At 37.9% G+C, this 14,524-nt stretch overlaps 1 protein-coding gene across 9 annotated transcripts in view; it reads left to right on the plus strand.

Moving 5' to 3' along the window:
• ALPK1 (alpha kinase 1) overlaps positions 1–14,524 on the plus strand; it is a 152,339-nt gene that overhangs the window by 22,080 nt on the left and 115,735 nt on the right. For 7 of the 9 annotated variants that reach the window (XM_069095308.1, XM_069095333.1, XM_069095302.1 and 4 more), the window contains one exon: positions 1,212–1,290. The exons of the other annotated variants lie outside the window; for them this stretch is intronic. The gene's annotated coding sequence lies outside the window, so the exon portion shown is untranslated. The remainder of the gene's footprint in view (positions 1–1,211; positions 1,291–14,524) is intronic. 9 annotated transcript variants of the gene reach the window in all.

Below are 14,524 nucleotides of genomic sequence, written 5' to 3' on the forward strand. Positions count from 1 at the left end.
AGGAAGGAAGGAAGGAAGGAAGGAAGGAAGGAAGGAAGGAAGGAAGGAAGGAAGGAAGGAAGGAAGGAAGGAAGGAAGGAAGGATGGATGGATGGATGGATATCCTGGGCCATCTTCAATTATCCAGAGGAATATCTGGCCATCGGACTCCAGATGTCTCTGGAGGAGAAAGTGAGGTTGATGACCTTGCACAGCTCTCCCTCACTCAAATCCAAGTCAACTACAAGTCATGTCATCATTTTCCTGATGCCATTGTCCTCTTGGAAAACGAAGGATAAACAAAATGGCATCTCTCTAAACCTGTAAGTTGGAGGGACTGTGCTGCATTTGCATTGGTGGGAGCCTCCTTATCCAAGAGCGCCCTGCCCCAATGAAAACACATCTGACTGTGCTCTAGGCACTTGAAATATAAAGACAAAGCAAAACAATCCCTGCCCTCAAAGAGCTTTCCTTCCAAGCAACATGCACACAAAAAAAGTTCCTAACATACCAGCAGTTACGGCAGCAAAAGCATGCACGTGTGTATGTAAGTGAATGAATATTCATTAGTAGGTGTTCTTGACCTTTTTTATGTCATAGACCCCTTTGACAAACTAGGGGAAACTCTTTGTCTAGAGTGGAGATATCAAATATTCCTTTTGAGAATATTTCTTTTAAAAAATTCATGATTGGGGGCAGCTAGGTGCCTCAGTGAATAGAGCACCAGCCCTGGAGTCAGGAGGACCTGAGTTCAAATGCGGCTTCAGATGCTTGACACATTTACTAGCTGTGTGACTTTGGGCAAGTCACTTAACCACAAATGCCCTCCAAAAAGCAAATAAATAAATAGATAGATAGATGGATAGATAAATAGATAGGTAGATAGATGATAGATAGATAAACAAAGGAATGAATGAATGAATTCATGATTGAAGGAAATATTGAATTTGATAGAGGTTATATAGTTTATTTTTTGCCATATAAATTCTTGAAAGCTATTCCTTGGAAGGTCATGGACCCCAGGTGAAGAACCCTCATGCTAGAAAAAAAGTCCAGTGAGCAAAAGTGACTTCTGATGAGAATTTCGCCTTGACAGATATAGTATATTCATCCAAAGAGTACATACCTTCCATCAGGTACATTTAGTTGAGCTAAAGTTTGTGATCGCCATTCAACAAATAAGTTATAATTAAATAAATCATTTTATCCTTCTGTTTGTATCATCTGTTTAGGACACGTGAATTAGCATGTACCTGGATTTGAGTGTGCTATGTTTGCCTCAATGACTACAGAATTAGCTTCCTGTATAATGTGAGTATGTGTCGTTTCTTTTTAAATAAAGAAGCAAGTGAAAAGAAATTAGAGATAAGGGGATGAGGGAGAGAACTGTGGTACAGCAGAGGAAATGCCATTACTTATTGTTTCTAGCTCATGGGTTCCGGGAATTGGTCAACGGCTTTAGCTAGGATATGATCTAATTGCCCGCCATAAATCATTTGTCAAGTCATAAAAACAAGGCTAAACATTAATTTTAAAAAAATCTATCTTATTTTTTCCAAATTACATGTAAAGACAATTTTTAACATTGAAGTTTTAAAAATTTTGAGCTCCAAGTTTTCACCATCATTCCCTTACATCTGCCCTCCCTAAGACGATAAGCGATTTGATATAGGTTATACACGTGCAATCGTGTAAAACGTATTACCATATTGGCCATGTCGTGAAAGAGGGAAGAGACCAAACAAACAAAAAGTGGGGAAAAAAAATAAAGGGAAAAAGAGTGTGCTTCAATCTCCATCCAGACTCCATCAGCTCTTTCTCTGGAGTATAATATTTTTTATCATGAGGCTTTTGGAATTGTCTTGGATCGCTGTATAGTTGAGAATAACTAAGTCATTCCCAGCTGATCGTTGTACAATATTGCTGTTATTGTGTGCACTATTCTCCTGGTTCTGCTCACTTTTCTCAGCAGTTTGTGTAAGTTTTTAAACATTACTTTCTAGAAAATCAAAGTGAAACTACCTGCAAAGAAGGGAACAAGGGACGTATTAAACGCTAGGCACTGTGTTAAGCATTTTACAAATATGATCTCATTTGATCCTTGTAACAACCATGGGAGGTAGATGCTATAATTATGCCCATTTTACAGTGGGGGAAACTGAGGTACTCAGAGGGGAAGTGACTTGCCCAGGATCACACAGCTAGTAAGTGTCTGAGGCTGAATTTGAACTCAGGGCTTCCTGACTCCAGGTCCATTGCACTGTCTCCTGTACTGCCTTGCTGCCTCCTTTCAAGGATCATGGGATTTAGAGTTTAAAAAGAGAGACTTAAGAGATCATCTAGTCCAAGACCCTCATTTCCTCAAAAAATTAGGAAACTGAGGCCCAGAGGTAAGAACAGACTTGCCCAAGGTCACATATGTAAGTAGTAGAAATTGACTTGGTCCTGTTCTTAAACCTTTTTCAGGACTTACCCATGATTGTGGTTAATCTACTTGGTGCTTGAATATAGAGAATGTTGGGGCACCTAGGTGACGCAGTGAATAGAGCGCAGACCCTGGAGTCAAGAGGACCTGAGTTCAAATCCTGCCTCAGACACTTGACACACTTACTAGCCATGTGATCTTGGACAAGTCACTTAACTCCAAATGCCTTGCCTTTCCCCCTCAAAAAAAAAAAAAGAAAATAGAGAATGTCTAGATACTGGTTCTCAGGTTTATAAAATAGCTGTTTGTTGGCATTTGAACAGTTTCTAGCAAATCATACTACATATTTTGCCTGGGAAACCAGGGAAAATTTTCCATTAGAGACAGAGCTACAAAAAGGAAGCTTTTCAAAAATAGAAGAGAAAAATGCAAGAAACACTAACTGTTATGTAACGGGCCAAAGTCCCACAGTGTTACCCCAAGGACGTTTTCCTAATGGAAACTACAATTCCTAGAAAAGGCATCATTTCAGACTCCAGTAGTGTTAAGGTCATAGATTTGGAGTCAGAGAACCTGAGTTCAAATTCTGACTCTGCTTTATTGTTGTAGTCCTAAAGATACTAGCTCATTTTACAGATGAGGAAATTAAGGCAGACTGGGTTAAGTGACTTGTCCAGGGTCACACAGCTAGGAAGTGTCTGAGGGCAGATTTGAACTCAGGAAGATGAGTTTCCTGACTCTAGGCCTGGTACTCTATGCACGATGGCTCTAGCAGCTGCCTGGACTCTGCTACCTATATAACCATGGGCTTTCTGGGCCTCAATTGCCTCAGTTATGAAATAATCTCCAATCCCCATCCAGTTTTAAATCTGATGGCATTATCTACTCTAGACATTCTGGTATTAGCTGGGACCCTGGAAATTCTCCCACCAGATCTGTCTATTCTGGATCCCTCTCCTCCTTTGTAGGCCTGCTCCTGGCCCACCTCAGACGTCATATCTGGACCTGCAGTAGCCTCATAATTGGTCTTTCTGACTCCTTAATCCATCTTCCACTCTGCTGCCAAAGTAATCTTCATGACCCTAGGCTTTTGAAATGGAAAGACTTTCCAAGGATCATCTATTCCAATCCCGCCATTTTAAGTATGAGAAACTGAGACCTAGACAAAATTAAGTTTCTTACCAAGGTCACACAAGTAGTAAGTGATAGGGCTCGAGTTCCAATTTATGTCCTGTGACTTCAATTTCATCCCTCTTTTCATGGCACCATTGTATCCCTCAACATTGGTATCTGTTTTAATTTTTAATTTCATGTTTTATTCTAAACTTAAATATACAAAAAAAAGCATAGGAGAATACAGAAAGAGAATTGTATATGAAGCTGTAAGTCTACATTTCATACTGATTAGTGTGTAAATATCATTATGTCACCCTCCTGCTCAAAATCCTTTATTGCCTCCCCACTGCCTACACAATGACAGATACCCCTTACTCTGGTACTTAAGACATCCCCAGGTCTACCTTTAACATAACCCATACATTATATATTCTGAAGTAATGAGACATCTATCCTTTCCCAGATTTCGTTTTGTTCTTCCTTTCTTTAGGGCAGTTGTTTATACCACGAATCTTTTTTGGAACAGACTCTCTCCACATTGCCACATGTTAAAATTCTTCCCAGCTTTCAATGCCCAGATCATCTGAAGCCTCCTTCATAAGGCCTTACCTGATCTCCAAAACTATAGGAGTTCCCTTTATCTCCAATACTTCATTTCTTTTTTACTTTCTATGCATTTTTTTGGAGGGGAGGGGGGATTTTAACATATAACCTATGACCCAGAATCTTCTGAGCTCTAGAGTCACAAGGAACTTGCTCTGTCTGAAAGATCATTATTTCTTTAGCTCATATCCTTCCTCCTAGAGATTATTCTGGAAAAACTCCAAATATACTTGTCTCTTTTTCCCCAGATGCAGGAAACCCTAGCTACATGTACTCGTTAACAACTGTATATCTGATAATGTATATCATACAAAAATAGTCTCTGGGTAACTCACAGAAAATACAAAAGGTGGAAAAGTACAAAAATTCACAAAAGCCGACCAAGAGAAACAGAAAACTAAACCAAGAGCTCACAGTAATTTCTAAACTCTTTTCAACAGGGAACTGAACTTGGGTGTTGCCATTCTCATAATACACTGAAATTTCACTGAAATCTCATAAGATTCCAGGCAATCCTTCTTAGTGTTGTCAGAGAGCAAAACCTTTCTCCTTGGATTTGCACTGTTTAATTCATGGAAGGTGGGGAAGAGGGAAGAGAGGAGAATAGGCCTTCTTCTCCCTTAGGATGTGACTTTAGTCCCTCAGTGCTCCTCCGACTGGAGGGGATCATGTTAGCGATCACTGCTTCTTTTTTCCAGTGGGACCACTACATGGAAACTCTCCTCTTTCTAGAAAATCATATTTCTAAACTCTTGAACATAAGGTTATTCTTAAAGTAATGCCCAGGGCTAGTGCTCCCTAAAAAATCTCTGCTCTCTGCTAGAAGGCAAGTCACTAATTCTTTCCATGGTTAAGCATAACTGAAATTTCACTTGAGTTTATGGCCTTCCTAGATTTTGATCAGATGCTTTCTTTGTACTGAGATTAGTAAAGCAGGCATGTTCCCAAAGCTGTAAGTGTAAGGTGAGCTTATAGGGCAATTAAGTGGCACAGTGGATAGAATGTCAAGCCTAGAGTCAGAAAGACCTCGGTTCAAATCTAGCCTTGGACACTTACTAGCTGTATGACCCTGGGCAAGTCACTTTACCCTGTTTGCCTCAGTTTCCTCACCTGTAAAATGAGCTGGAGAAGTAAATGGCAAACCATTCCAGTATCTTTGCCAAGAAAACCCCAAGTGGGATCACAAAGAATTGGAGATGACTGAAAATGACTGAAGAACAAGGTGTTTTGGCAGTTTAATAACAACTGCCTCTCTGTATTCCCCAGGGAGGTACATATAAACATACATGACCCAATATCTACTTTCAGTTCTTATGTGGCCCCTAGAGGGAGGTCAGATTCTTGCCCCAGCTTTGCAGCTGGGGTTACACAACTAAATAACAAAACATTTTTCCTGTCTAGTTCCTTCATTCTGGTTACTGTTTAGTTTCAGAACTTTTTATTCTAAGGATCCTTGGTCTATTAAGATCATTAACAGCATACACTTTCTGTGGCCTACTAGTACAGATAAACTTACTAAGTGAATCCACAACTAAGGTAAATTTTCTTTTTTCTGGAAAAAAAGTCTACAGTCTATGTATGATGGTTTGATGCCTGCATTAACTATCTGAACATGTAAGCACTCATGCTTTCTGTAATATGAAGTTGACAGTTTTTCATTCATGATTTTAAGAGAAAGAATTTTGAACTGATGTTTAAATTTACCATAGTTATTGACTCACCTTTGGAGACAGTGGCAACTCTTGCTTTTTCTGTAACTTAAAAAAAAATCTCCACAGCATTTACAATAGTTTTCGAGAATAGATATTAGTTTTATTGTATGCCAGTTAGATTTTAATACAAGTTCAATATCACTTTAGCTTGCCTGCTAATGAATTAAATTCTCTTTCAGATATCTTAATGATGTCATTCTCAGGAATAATTTTTATTCTAATAGTTTATTCTAATAACTAATCTTCATTTGTCCATTTCCTTATTTTTTTTTAGGGCAATTGGGGTTAAGTGACTTGCCCAAAGTCACACGGCTAGTAAGTGTGTCAAATGTCTGAGGTCGGATTTGAACTCAGGTCCTCCTGACCTCAGGGCCCATGTTCTATTCACTGCACCACCTAGCCACCCCTATTTGCTTATTTATTTAGCTACAAAGTTCCTCTAAATCAGAACTGGTTTGAAACCTGCAGAAGGTAAGTCTTGAATGAGCTTTCAAACATTTGAGTTTTAAAACAAAATATTTTAGGTTATAAATGGAATACAACTCTCAGACTAGAGGGGTTTAAACACCAAAAGAATAAATTCCCCAATGTAAATGTGTAACAGAAAAAAAACGCTATCAGCACATTATTGTAATAATAGAAATACAATAAAATTGCACCAATTCAGATTGTCTAGGGAAAGTTAGTGTGAATTTGTAAAAAAAAAAAAAAAAAAAAGGAAAAAACAAAACCAAAAGCCAGAATTGTGGAATGTCACAAGGAAATGATGTTTTATTACTTTTTGGTGACATCTATGTAGTCAGAAGCTACTGCTAACAAAATGTTTATAATTCAAAGCTCCGCTGAGTTTTCTTTAATGAACAGGTAAAACTGATTTAAATTAACAGCACCTGTGTTCATATAATTAGTGTGAAAACATATCTTTAAAGTTTGTATCCCCAGTCATTTTAAATATGTGCTATTTTGTTTGAACTATACATTAGCTAGCAAAACTAACCTTCAAAAGGTGAATTTAATACTAGCCAGGCTAAGTTACCATCCCATCTAATCCAAATTCATTTTTTAAATGCCCACTATCTACTAAACACTGCATTAGAGAATACAAAGACAAATTCTGAATTCTTGGGAGAAAAATTAGTGAGTTTAATTTAATGCACTAAAAATTTGTGCCAAATACCAGGGAGGTCATACAATCATAGATTAAAACTGAATGAGAGGTTAGAGGCCATCTAATCCAATCCCTTCATTTTACAGATGAGAAAGATGAGCCTAGAGATGTTGCCCAAGGTCCCACAGATACTAAGTTGTAGAGCTGTGATACAAATTATATTCTCTTGTTTGAAATCTAATTAGTTTCATTGTGTCATGAGGTAAATTGATAGATGTCTTAGTTTTTTGCTTTTCATGTTTTAAGAAGTTTTCTATTCCTTTAAGAGATTATTTTTCAAGGCACGATGCAGGAGCAAATGTAATGAAAATTTTTCATTTTTAACGGTTTAAAAAAATATTCTAATAAATGAAAGCTATACAGCAGCTATTACAACTTCTTTCCACGAGGGGGCGATAACAACGCATGAGAAAACTCTACTTCAAATTACATGACATTTTTGATTATGTGGGAAGTTATCCCACGTTCATCCCAGGAGCTTCTACTTCTAATTCTCTCAAATTTTACTTATGATTTTATTTCTATTCCACACTCTCCAGTCAAGGAAAGCTACCACCATGGTATTCAAGTCACTATAAACACCCAATCTAAAGTTAACATTATCAAAGAAACATCATTATTAAGAATGTGTTATTGAGGGGTGGCTAGGTGGTGCAGTGAATAGAGCACCGGCCCTGGAGTCAGGAGGACCGGAGTTCAAATCCGGCCTCAGACACTTAACATACAAACTAGCCGTGTGACCTTGGGCAAGTCACTTAACTCCAATTGCCCCTCCAAAAAAAAAAATGTGTTATTCTATCTGGTTTCTTCTGCAATGATAATTTGATAAATTATTTGGAAGTATTTCTATATGTCATCTATTTGTTACATAGCATCTCCAATGTGCTTGGAACACAGTAGGTGCCTAATAAATGTGTAGGCCTTCTAGGTGGTACAGTGGATAGAGTGTCAGGACTGGAGTCAGGAAAACTTGAATTCAAATCGGTCCTAAGATGCTTACTTGCTGTGTGAACTTCGACAAGTTATTTAACCTTATTTGCCTCAGTTTCCTCATCTGTAAAATGATCTGGAGAAGGAAATGGCAAACTACTACAGTATCTTTGCCAAAAAAAAAAAAAAACCCAAATGGTCAAAAAGAGTCAAGCATGACTGAAAATGACTAATAAATGTTTGTCGACTTACTAGCACTTGATTCCTTTTTTGAGACAAAAACTATGAGGTTAATACATTCACATTAATTTTGAGACACAAAATCTAGCGTTAGGTTAAAATGGTCATCCAATGGAGGTTAGATAAGTACTTATTGAGATTGCTATAGAAAATATTCAAGCATCAGGTAGAAATTGTATTAGATGACCAGTAATAGTTCCTTCTACTCTAAGATAACTATCATCATAGAAATCTATGATTGTAGGATTGGGTAGTGCAGATGGTAAAATCCAGTCACATTTTTCTCAAATAATGCATACACATCACTAGTTTCTAGAATATCTGTTGATGTCACTATGATCCGTATAAAGAGGAATTATAATAAGAAATTCTGGTAGGGATGATATCAACACTAATTGGATGGCCAGAGAACATCTGAAGGGAACAGATTCCAAGGAAGGCATATATGTGTGTGTGTGTGTGTATGTGTATGTATATTTCAATTACCAGGTATTTTTCTCTTCTCACATTCTCTTTCCATTGGGGGAAAAACCATAAAAAACAAAACTCTTTTACTGAATAAGTACATCAAACAATATAAATTCCTACATTGTACTTGTCCAAAACTGTATCTCATTTTCCTTAGTAGTTCATCACCTCAATGTCAGTGGCAGTATCCCTTATCATGACCTTCTGGAATCACGATGGATTGTTTAATTGATCAGACTTCTAGGGCTTTCATAATTGTTAGTTTTTATAATGTTGATGTTATAGTATGGATTATTCTCCCGGTTTTGGTTTTACTTACTTCACTCTTCATCAATTCATAGAAATCTTCTCAAGTTTCTCTGAAACCATCTCAAGTAATTTCTTACAGCACAATAGTGTTCCATTACATTCATATGGGATAATTTGTCCAGCCATTGCTTAATTGATGAGCATTTCCCCTTAGTATCTAGCTCTTTACCAACATAAAAAGAGTTACTACAAATATTTTTTGTATATAAAACACCTTTTCTTCTTTGATCTCCTTGGGGTATAGTTCTGATAGTGATATTATTGGGGCCAAAGAATATTGCACAGGTTAATAACTTTTAAAGAACTGACAATTTAGCAGATTAAGTAAACAAGAGAAATCGCTTGAATTTTCTGTCTACCTTTCCTTGAAATACTGTAGCTGTTGTTCATCCTTTGTTTTCAAAGAGGACCAATGACGTCCCAAGGGTGATGTCTTGACTTAGGCATGAATTAGGTATGAGCAGGACAAAACTGAGCAAAATCTCTCACTCTTTCCCACAGTTATCCTCCTTGAAATGAAGAAATAATATAAAAAGCCAAAAATACCAATCTGCCACTAAGAAAACTAGAAAAATTGCTCAAGCCTTAAATAATTTTAAATTAAAATTTGATTCCAATGAACAAAAATCTGTTGTATTCCAAGTCTTAAAATGACTAGCAGCTGGGAGAATCAGAAAAGGCTTCATGTAGAAGGTGGCACTTTACTAGAACTCTAAAGATAACTATGGATTCTAAGAGACAGAGGTGAATAGGTAGGCATGAGGGGTAGTCAAAAAGAGCATATGGAATACTATGTGTGATGAACAGCAAGAAGGTGGGTTTGGGGGCAGCCAGGTGGCTCAACGAGTAAGAGCACCGGCCCCAGTGTCAGGATGACCTGGGGATCAAATCCAGGCTCAGACACTTAGCACCACACCCAGAAATAACTGGCCGTGTAACTTTGAGCAAGTTACTTAACCCCGATTGCTAAAAAAAAAAAAAACAACAAAAAAAACACAAACAAAAACAAGAAGGTGGGTTTGGCTGGACCAGAGAATTCATAAGAGGGACTAATGTGGGATCTTCCTAGAATGATAAATCAGTACCATGTTGTCAATGGGTTGTATAAATGGCAATTTCCTGAATGCTTTCAATTGAATTTTCTTTTTTCATTTAAAAAGAAACTTGGAAAATTCTGTACCCTACAGATAACAATCTCAAGTAAGGTGAATACTCTTGGCTTCCCCTGGCACAAGTGAAATTGTGGTTTTCATATTTGGTTGAAATAAATGTAATACTTGAAAAGGGGCTAGTCATAGTAGCATAGCTAATTCAATCTTCGATCCACATTACTTCTGAATGTTTGAATGAATGAACTTCTGAATATCAATGTCAGCAGCTCTTTTCTTACCATGTAACTTTGGTTTTAGAGAGTTTATAAGCTGTAAATCAGGCTATCAAAATGTATTCTCCAAGCCAAAATCTAGTTATAATATACAGGTCTTGGGAAGAATAGATAAAAAGAAAGGAGAGCAAGGCAGTGGAAGAAAGTGATGGTGATTGAGTAAAAAAAAGAGATGGGATAAAGTCTATTATCCCTTGAAATAATTGTATTCTTACCTAATCAAATGTGTTACTACTCTGTTAACGATAATGATGATGATGATGATGATGATGATGATGATGATGATGATGAAGGCAGAATGATGTTATGAACAGAGAGCTGGTATTAAACTCAGAAAGATCTGGGTTCGAGTCCTGCTTCTACACACAAGCTCTGTGACTCTAGGCAAGTCATTTACAGAACACTTTACATATATTACCTCATTGGAACCTCACAGTGACCTTGGGAGATAGATATTATTAATGTCCATTTTACAGATGTGGAAAATGAGGCTGTGAGAGGTTGTGACTTTTCCACAGTCACACAACCAGTAGGAGTCAAGGACTTCTCCTTGACTCTGTGTCTGGCACTCAATCTGCAGCGCCATGTTACAAGTGCCCATGAATCAGAAGGTTAAGCAGATAGTGTATGTGATCTTACTCCTTTTGTATGCTTCTGTTTTTGTGACAGCAGAGAGTGATTCCGCCATTAAGTAAATGTCAGAATAAAATATGGCGGCCAAGTACTCAGAAGGGTCTTTGTAACTAGTCCCAGGAATGAAGGGAATTAAGTAATTAAGAGGAAGAAGTCAAATCTCTCTCTCTCTCTCTCTCTCTCTCTCTCTCTCTCTCTCTCTCTTTCTCTCTCTCTCTCTCTCCTTCTCTCTCCCTCTCTCTCCCTTCTGGATATTTAAGAAATAATGAAATTAATTACAAATTCATTCCAGAACCACTGCCTTTTGAGTTCAGAGAATGTAATTGTCCACATGATACCATCTTGCCCCAGTTGCCATCCAGGGCAATGCCCAGCAACCAAATTGCTGATATAATAAAGGGATAGTAAATAGGAAAATCATAAAATGAACCAATTAGAAGGCATTAAATGGATTATGCTTAGAGCAGGTGGTAAGATATGAGATAGAGACAGGCAGACTGACTTTAAGCTAAGACAGAAGCAGGGGACCAAAGAGGATGACAACAAAGAATCAGGCCTTGGAGGTAGAAAACAAGAATTCATTTCCTTTAATCAATAGAGCAAGGCTTAGAGCCTAGATACCTAGGGTAGGGCCAGAACCAAGAGATCTCTAAGGCATCATCTAGAATTTGAAAATGCGAAGACAGGGTAGAGGTAAAAAGTCATGGAGAGTGAGGTATAAATATAAGAACATGGAGATCAAATGGGTAACTATTGTGGAATTAATAAAGGCCCACCACTTTCTGCCATCTTATCTTGTCCTTAGTCAGAAGTTCAATTGCCAACATGTTGGCTCTGATCCAGCATTCTAGGAAGCAGATAAATTGCCCTCCATCCAGCTTCTGGCTGAGCCTACCATGTGTTCAGAGGAAATGGAATTGTCCTCATACACAGGCACCTAGAACTCATGAGAAAGAGGAACCACACTGAAGGCTAGAGCAGGTCCTTTAAAAGGTCAGTGGGCAGCCCTGGGTGAGGCTACTGAGGCCTCCAGCTAAAAGGCTGTACAATGGACAGCAAGCTCTCCAAAATACTTAAAGAACTTGTGAGAGTGATCCAAGTTGGCTTTTTAGACCTTGACCCTGACATCTGCCTCTCATTCTGCCAGCTTTAACATTTTGCATTTTCATTATTCAAGTAGGCTAGGTCTACCTGAGATCAGTTTTATAACTCAGGTTTGAGATTGGAATGAGATACTTGGGGAAATTTTTAGCAGCTAATAAAACCGGATTTATTTAGTCATAAATAAAGGAAAGGATATTCAGGCTGGGGAAATGATATTTAGCAAGGACCCAGTCTTGGTTCAGTTGATCGCAGCTTTCCTGCCTCTCTATTGGCCATGACGGTCTGCTGGTCAGAGCTGGAAGAAGCAGCCAAAACTTCTTGTTCCATGATATTTTTTTTTTTACTCAGGTAAACAGGAAGCCATGTCAATGACCCTAAGTCAATCAAGTCTCAAGGACAATTTACATTTTAAGAAAAAGGCTAGGCTAGACTATATTACAAAGAACCAGGAGTATGCTGGAACCAGCCTGAACTGGAAACAATTTTTAGATTTCAGTGTGGGCATTTACATCTAAGAAACCAGCAAATGCTGCAAAACAGATAATTGTCTAAACTCAAGAATATGAGGGAGAAAAATGTTAATAATGCAGATTAAACTTAAAAGTGTTCTGTGTACTTCCCCCTCCCCAGAAAGTCGGTTGTTAAACATTTACCAACATGTTACTTCGAGGGTCCCTGGTAGATAATCTTCTTCCCACAATGATGATCTAGTTTTGCCTTTGACCTAGCTCTTACTCCTTAGAATTTAGCTCACTTTTGAGCTCCTGGTTCCTGTTCTGGTCCGAATTCCACAGCCATCAAAACAAGTAAGGCAAATCGCCCTGGCCCAATAGAGTGGGAGTGAAAACTCCAGTGGGGGCACATTAAGTATTCTAAGAGGTGAACTCAGCTTTACAAATTAGCTCTTCCTGGTAACTGGAGAGAATACCACGGAGCACCAGATTTTTTTTTTTTTAAGGAACCATCACTTTCAATGAGGCTGCTCTCCTTCGGATAATCCTTTTACCTCCACTTAATATAATACTCCTTTCTTTGTGGAAACTAAAGGGAACTTGGGAACCTGGCATTCTGCTACAGTATGCTTTATAAAATCTGATAGGGCTAGGTTCTTCATCACAAGACTCCAGGGGAAGAGGGGAAGGGAAGACACTAGTAGCTAGAACACAGAACAACTTCTTTGCTGTTATGTTCCTTCCCACTCTGACCTTTCCAAATATTGCCAGCTCTGCCCCATAAAGGGAAATCAGTCCGGCCCTGTTCTGGAAGCAACTAAATTTCTAGGGGACTCCGGCAGGGATATGCTTCCTTCTACTATCCCTGCGATCATACCATTAGGTAAGCACCCAGGGCATATTGAAACTGAGGCTTCTGAGATACCAGATTGCAAATATGGACTGTCCAGTCAGTCAACAAGCATTTACTAAGGGCTTCCTCAAGGACCTCAGATTTCCTCAAATGGGGAAAAGGGCATGTTAAAAAATTTTATATGTAGCTGTCCATTTCACCTATGAGGGCCCCAGATCTCTTTGTTATGCCTTTAATTAGAGAATCATACTTGAATAAGGAATAGCAGGCTCTTAATATCATCATCATTCAAAACTGGCTTACTTTTCTGCTAATTCTTTATTTGCTAGATCTCATGGCAATTTTAAGGAAAGAAACAATATCACTTTTGTCTTTGGGTCTCCTGCACTTTGTATATGACCATTCATTCTGTAGATACTTAATAAGAGCTATTTATTGTGATGAATTGATTCCCAAGGGCTGTTTCAGACTCCTGAGTCAGTTTCTGGGTATTCTATTTTCCAATCTGGTTTTTCAACTAGGTTCTAGGTCCAAGTCTACTGAATGATGATTGTTCATTTCAATCAAACCTATCCTCAAGGAGCTAATATGGAGACTATGTGCAAAGGACTATGTAAAAATAAAAAAAATATAGGATACATTACAGATACAAATATTGAAGCAAAATATTCCCTGTCCTCAAGAAGCTTACATTTCCCTTTTTTATTATTCTTTTATTTTTTCTGTTTTTTCAATTAATAAAAAATATTTTTTCTCTGTATTCCTGTGAAGGAAAGGAAGGAAGAAAGGAAGGAAGGAAGGAAGAAAGAAAGAAAGAAAGAAAGAAAGAAAGAAAGAAAGAGAAAGAAAGAAAAAGAAAGAAAGAAAGAAAGAAAGAGAAAAGAGAGAGATAGAAAAAAGAAAGAAAAAAGAAGGAAGGAAGGAGAAAGGAAAAGAAGGAAGAAAGGAGGAAGGTAGGGAGGAAGAAAAGGCAAAAAAAACAAAACCCTGTAACAAATATACATTGTCAAGCAAAACAAAGTTCATATTGGTCGTGCCCCAAAATATGTGTTTCATCCTGGAGTCTGTTACCTTTCTGTCAGAAAGTGAGTAGCATGCTCCATCTATCTATCTATCTATCTATCTATCTATCTATCTATCTATCTATC

The sequence above is a fragment of the Petaurus breviceps genome, unplaced genomic scaffold (genome assembly GCF_028583685.1).
Source record: "Petaurus breviceps papuanus isolate PSGF00001 unplaced genomic scaffold, PetGlider_PUasm1.0 126, whole genome shotgun sequence".
NCBI lineage: Eukaryota > Metazoa > Chordata > Mammalia > Diprotodontia > Petauridae > Petaurus > Petaurus breviceps.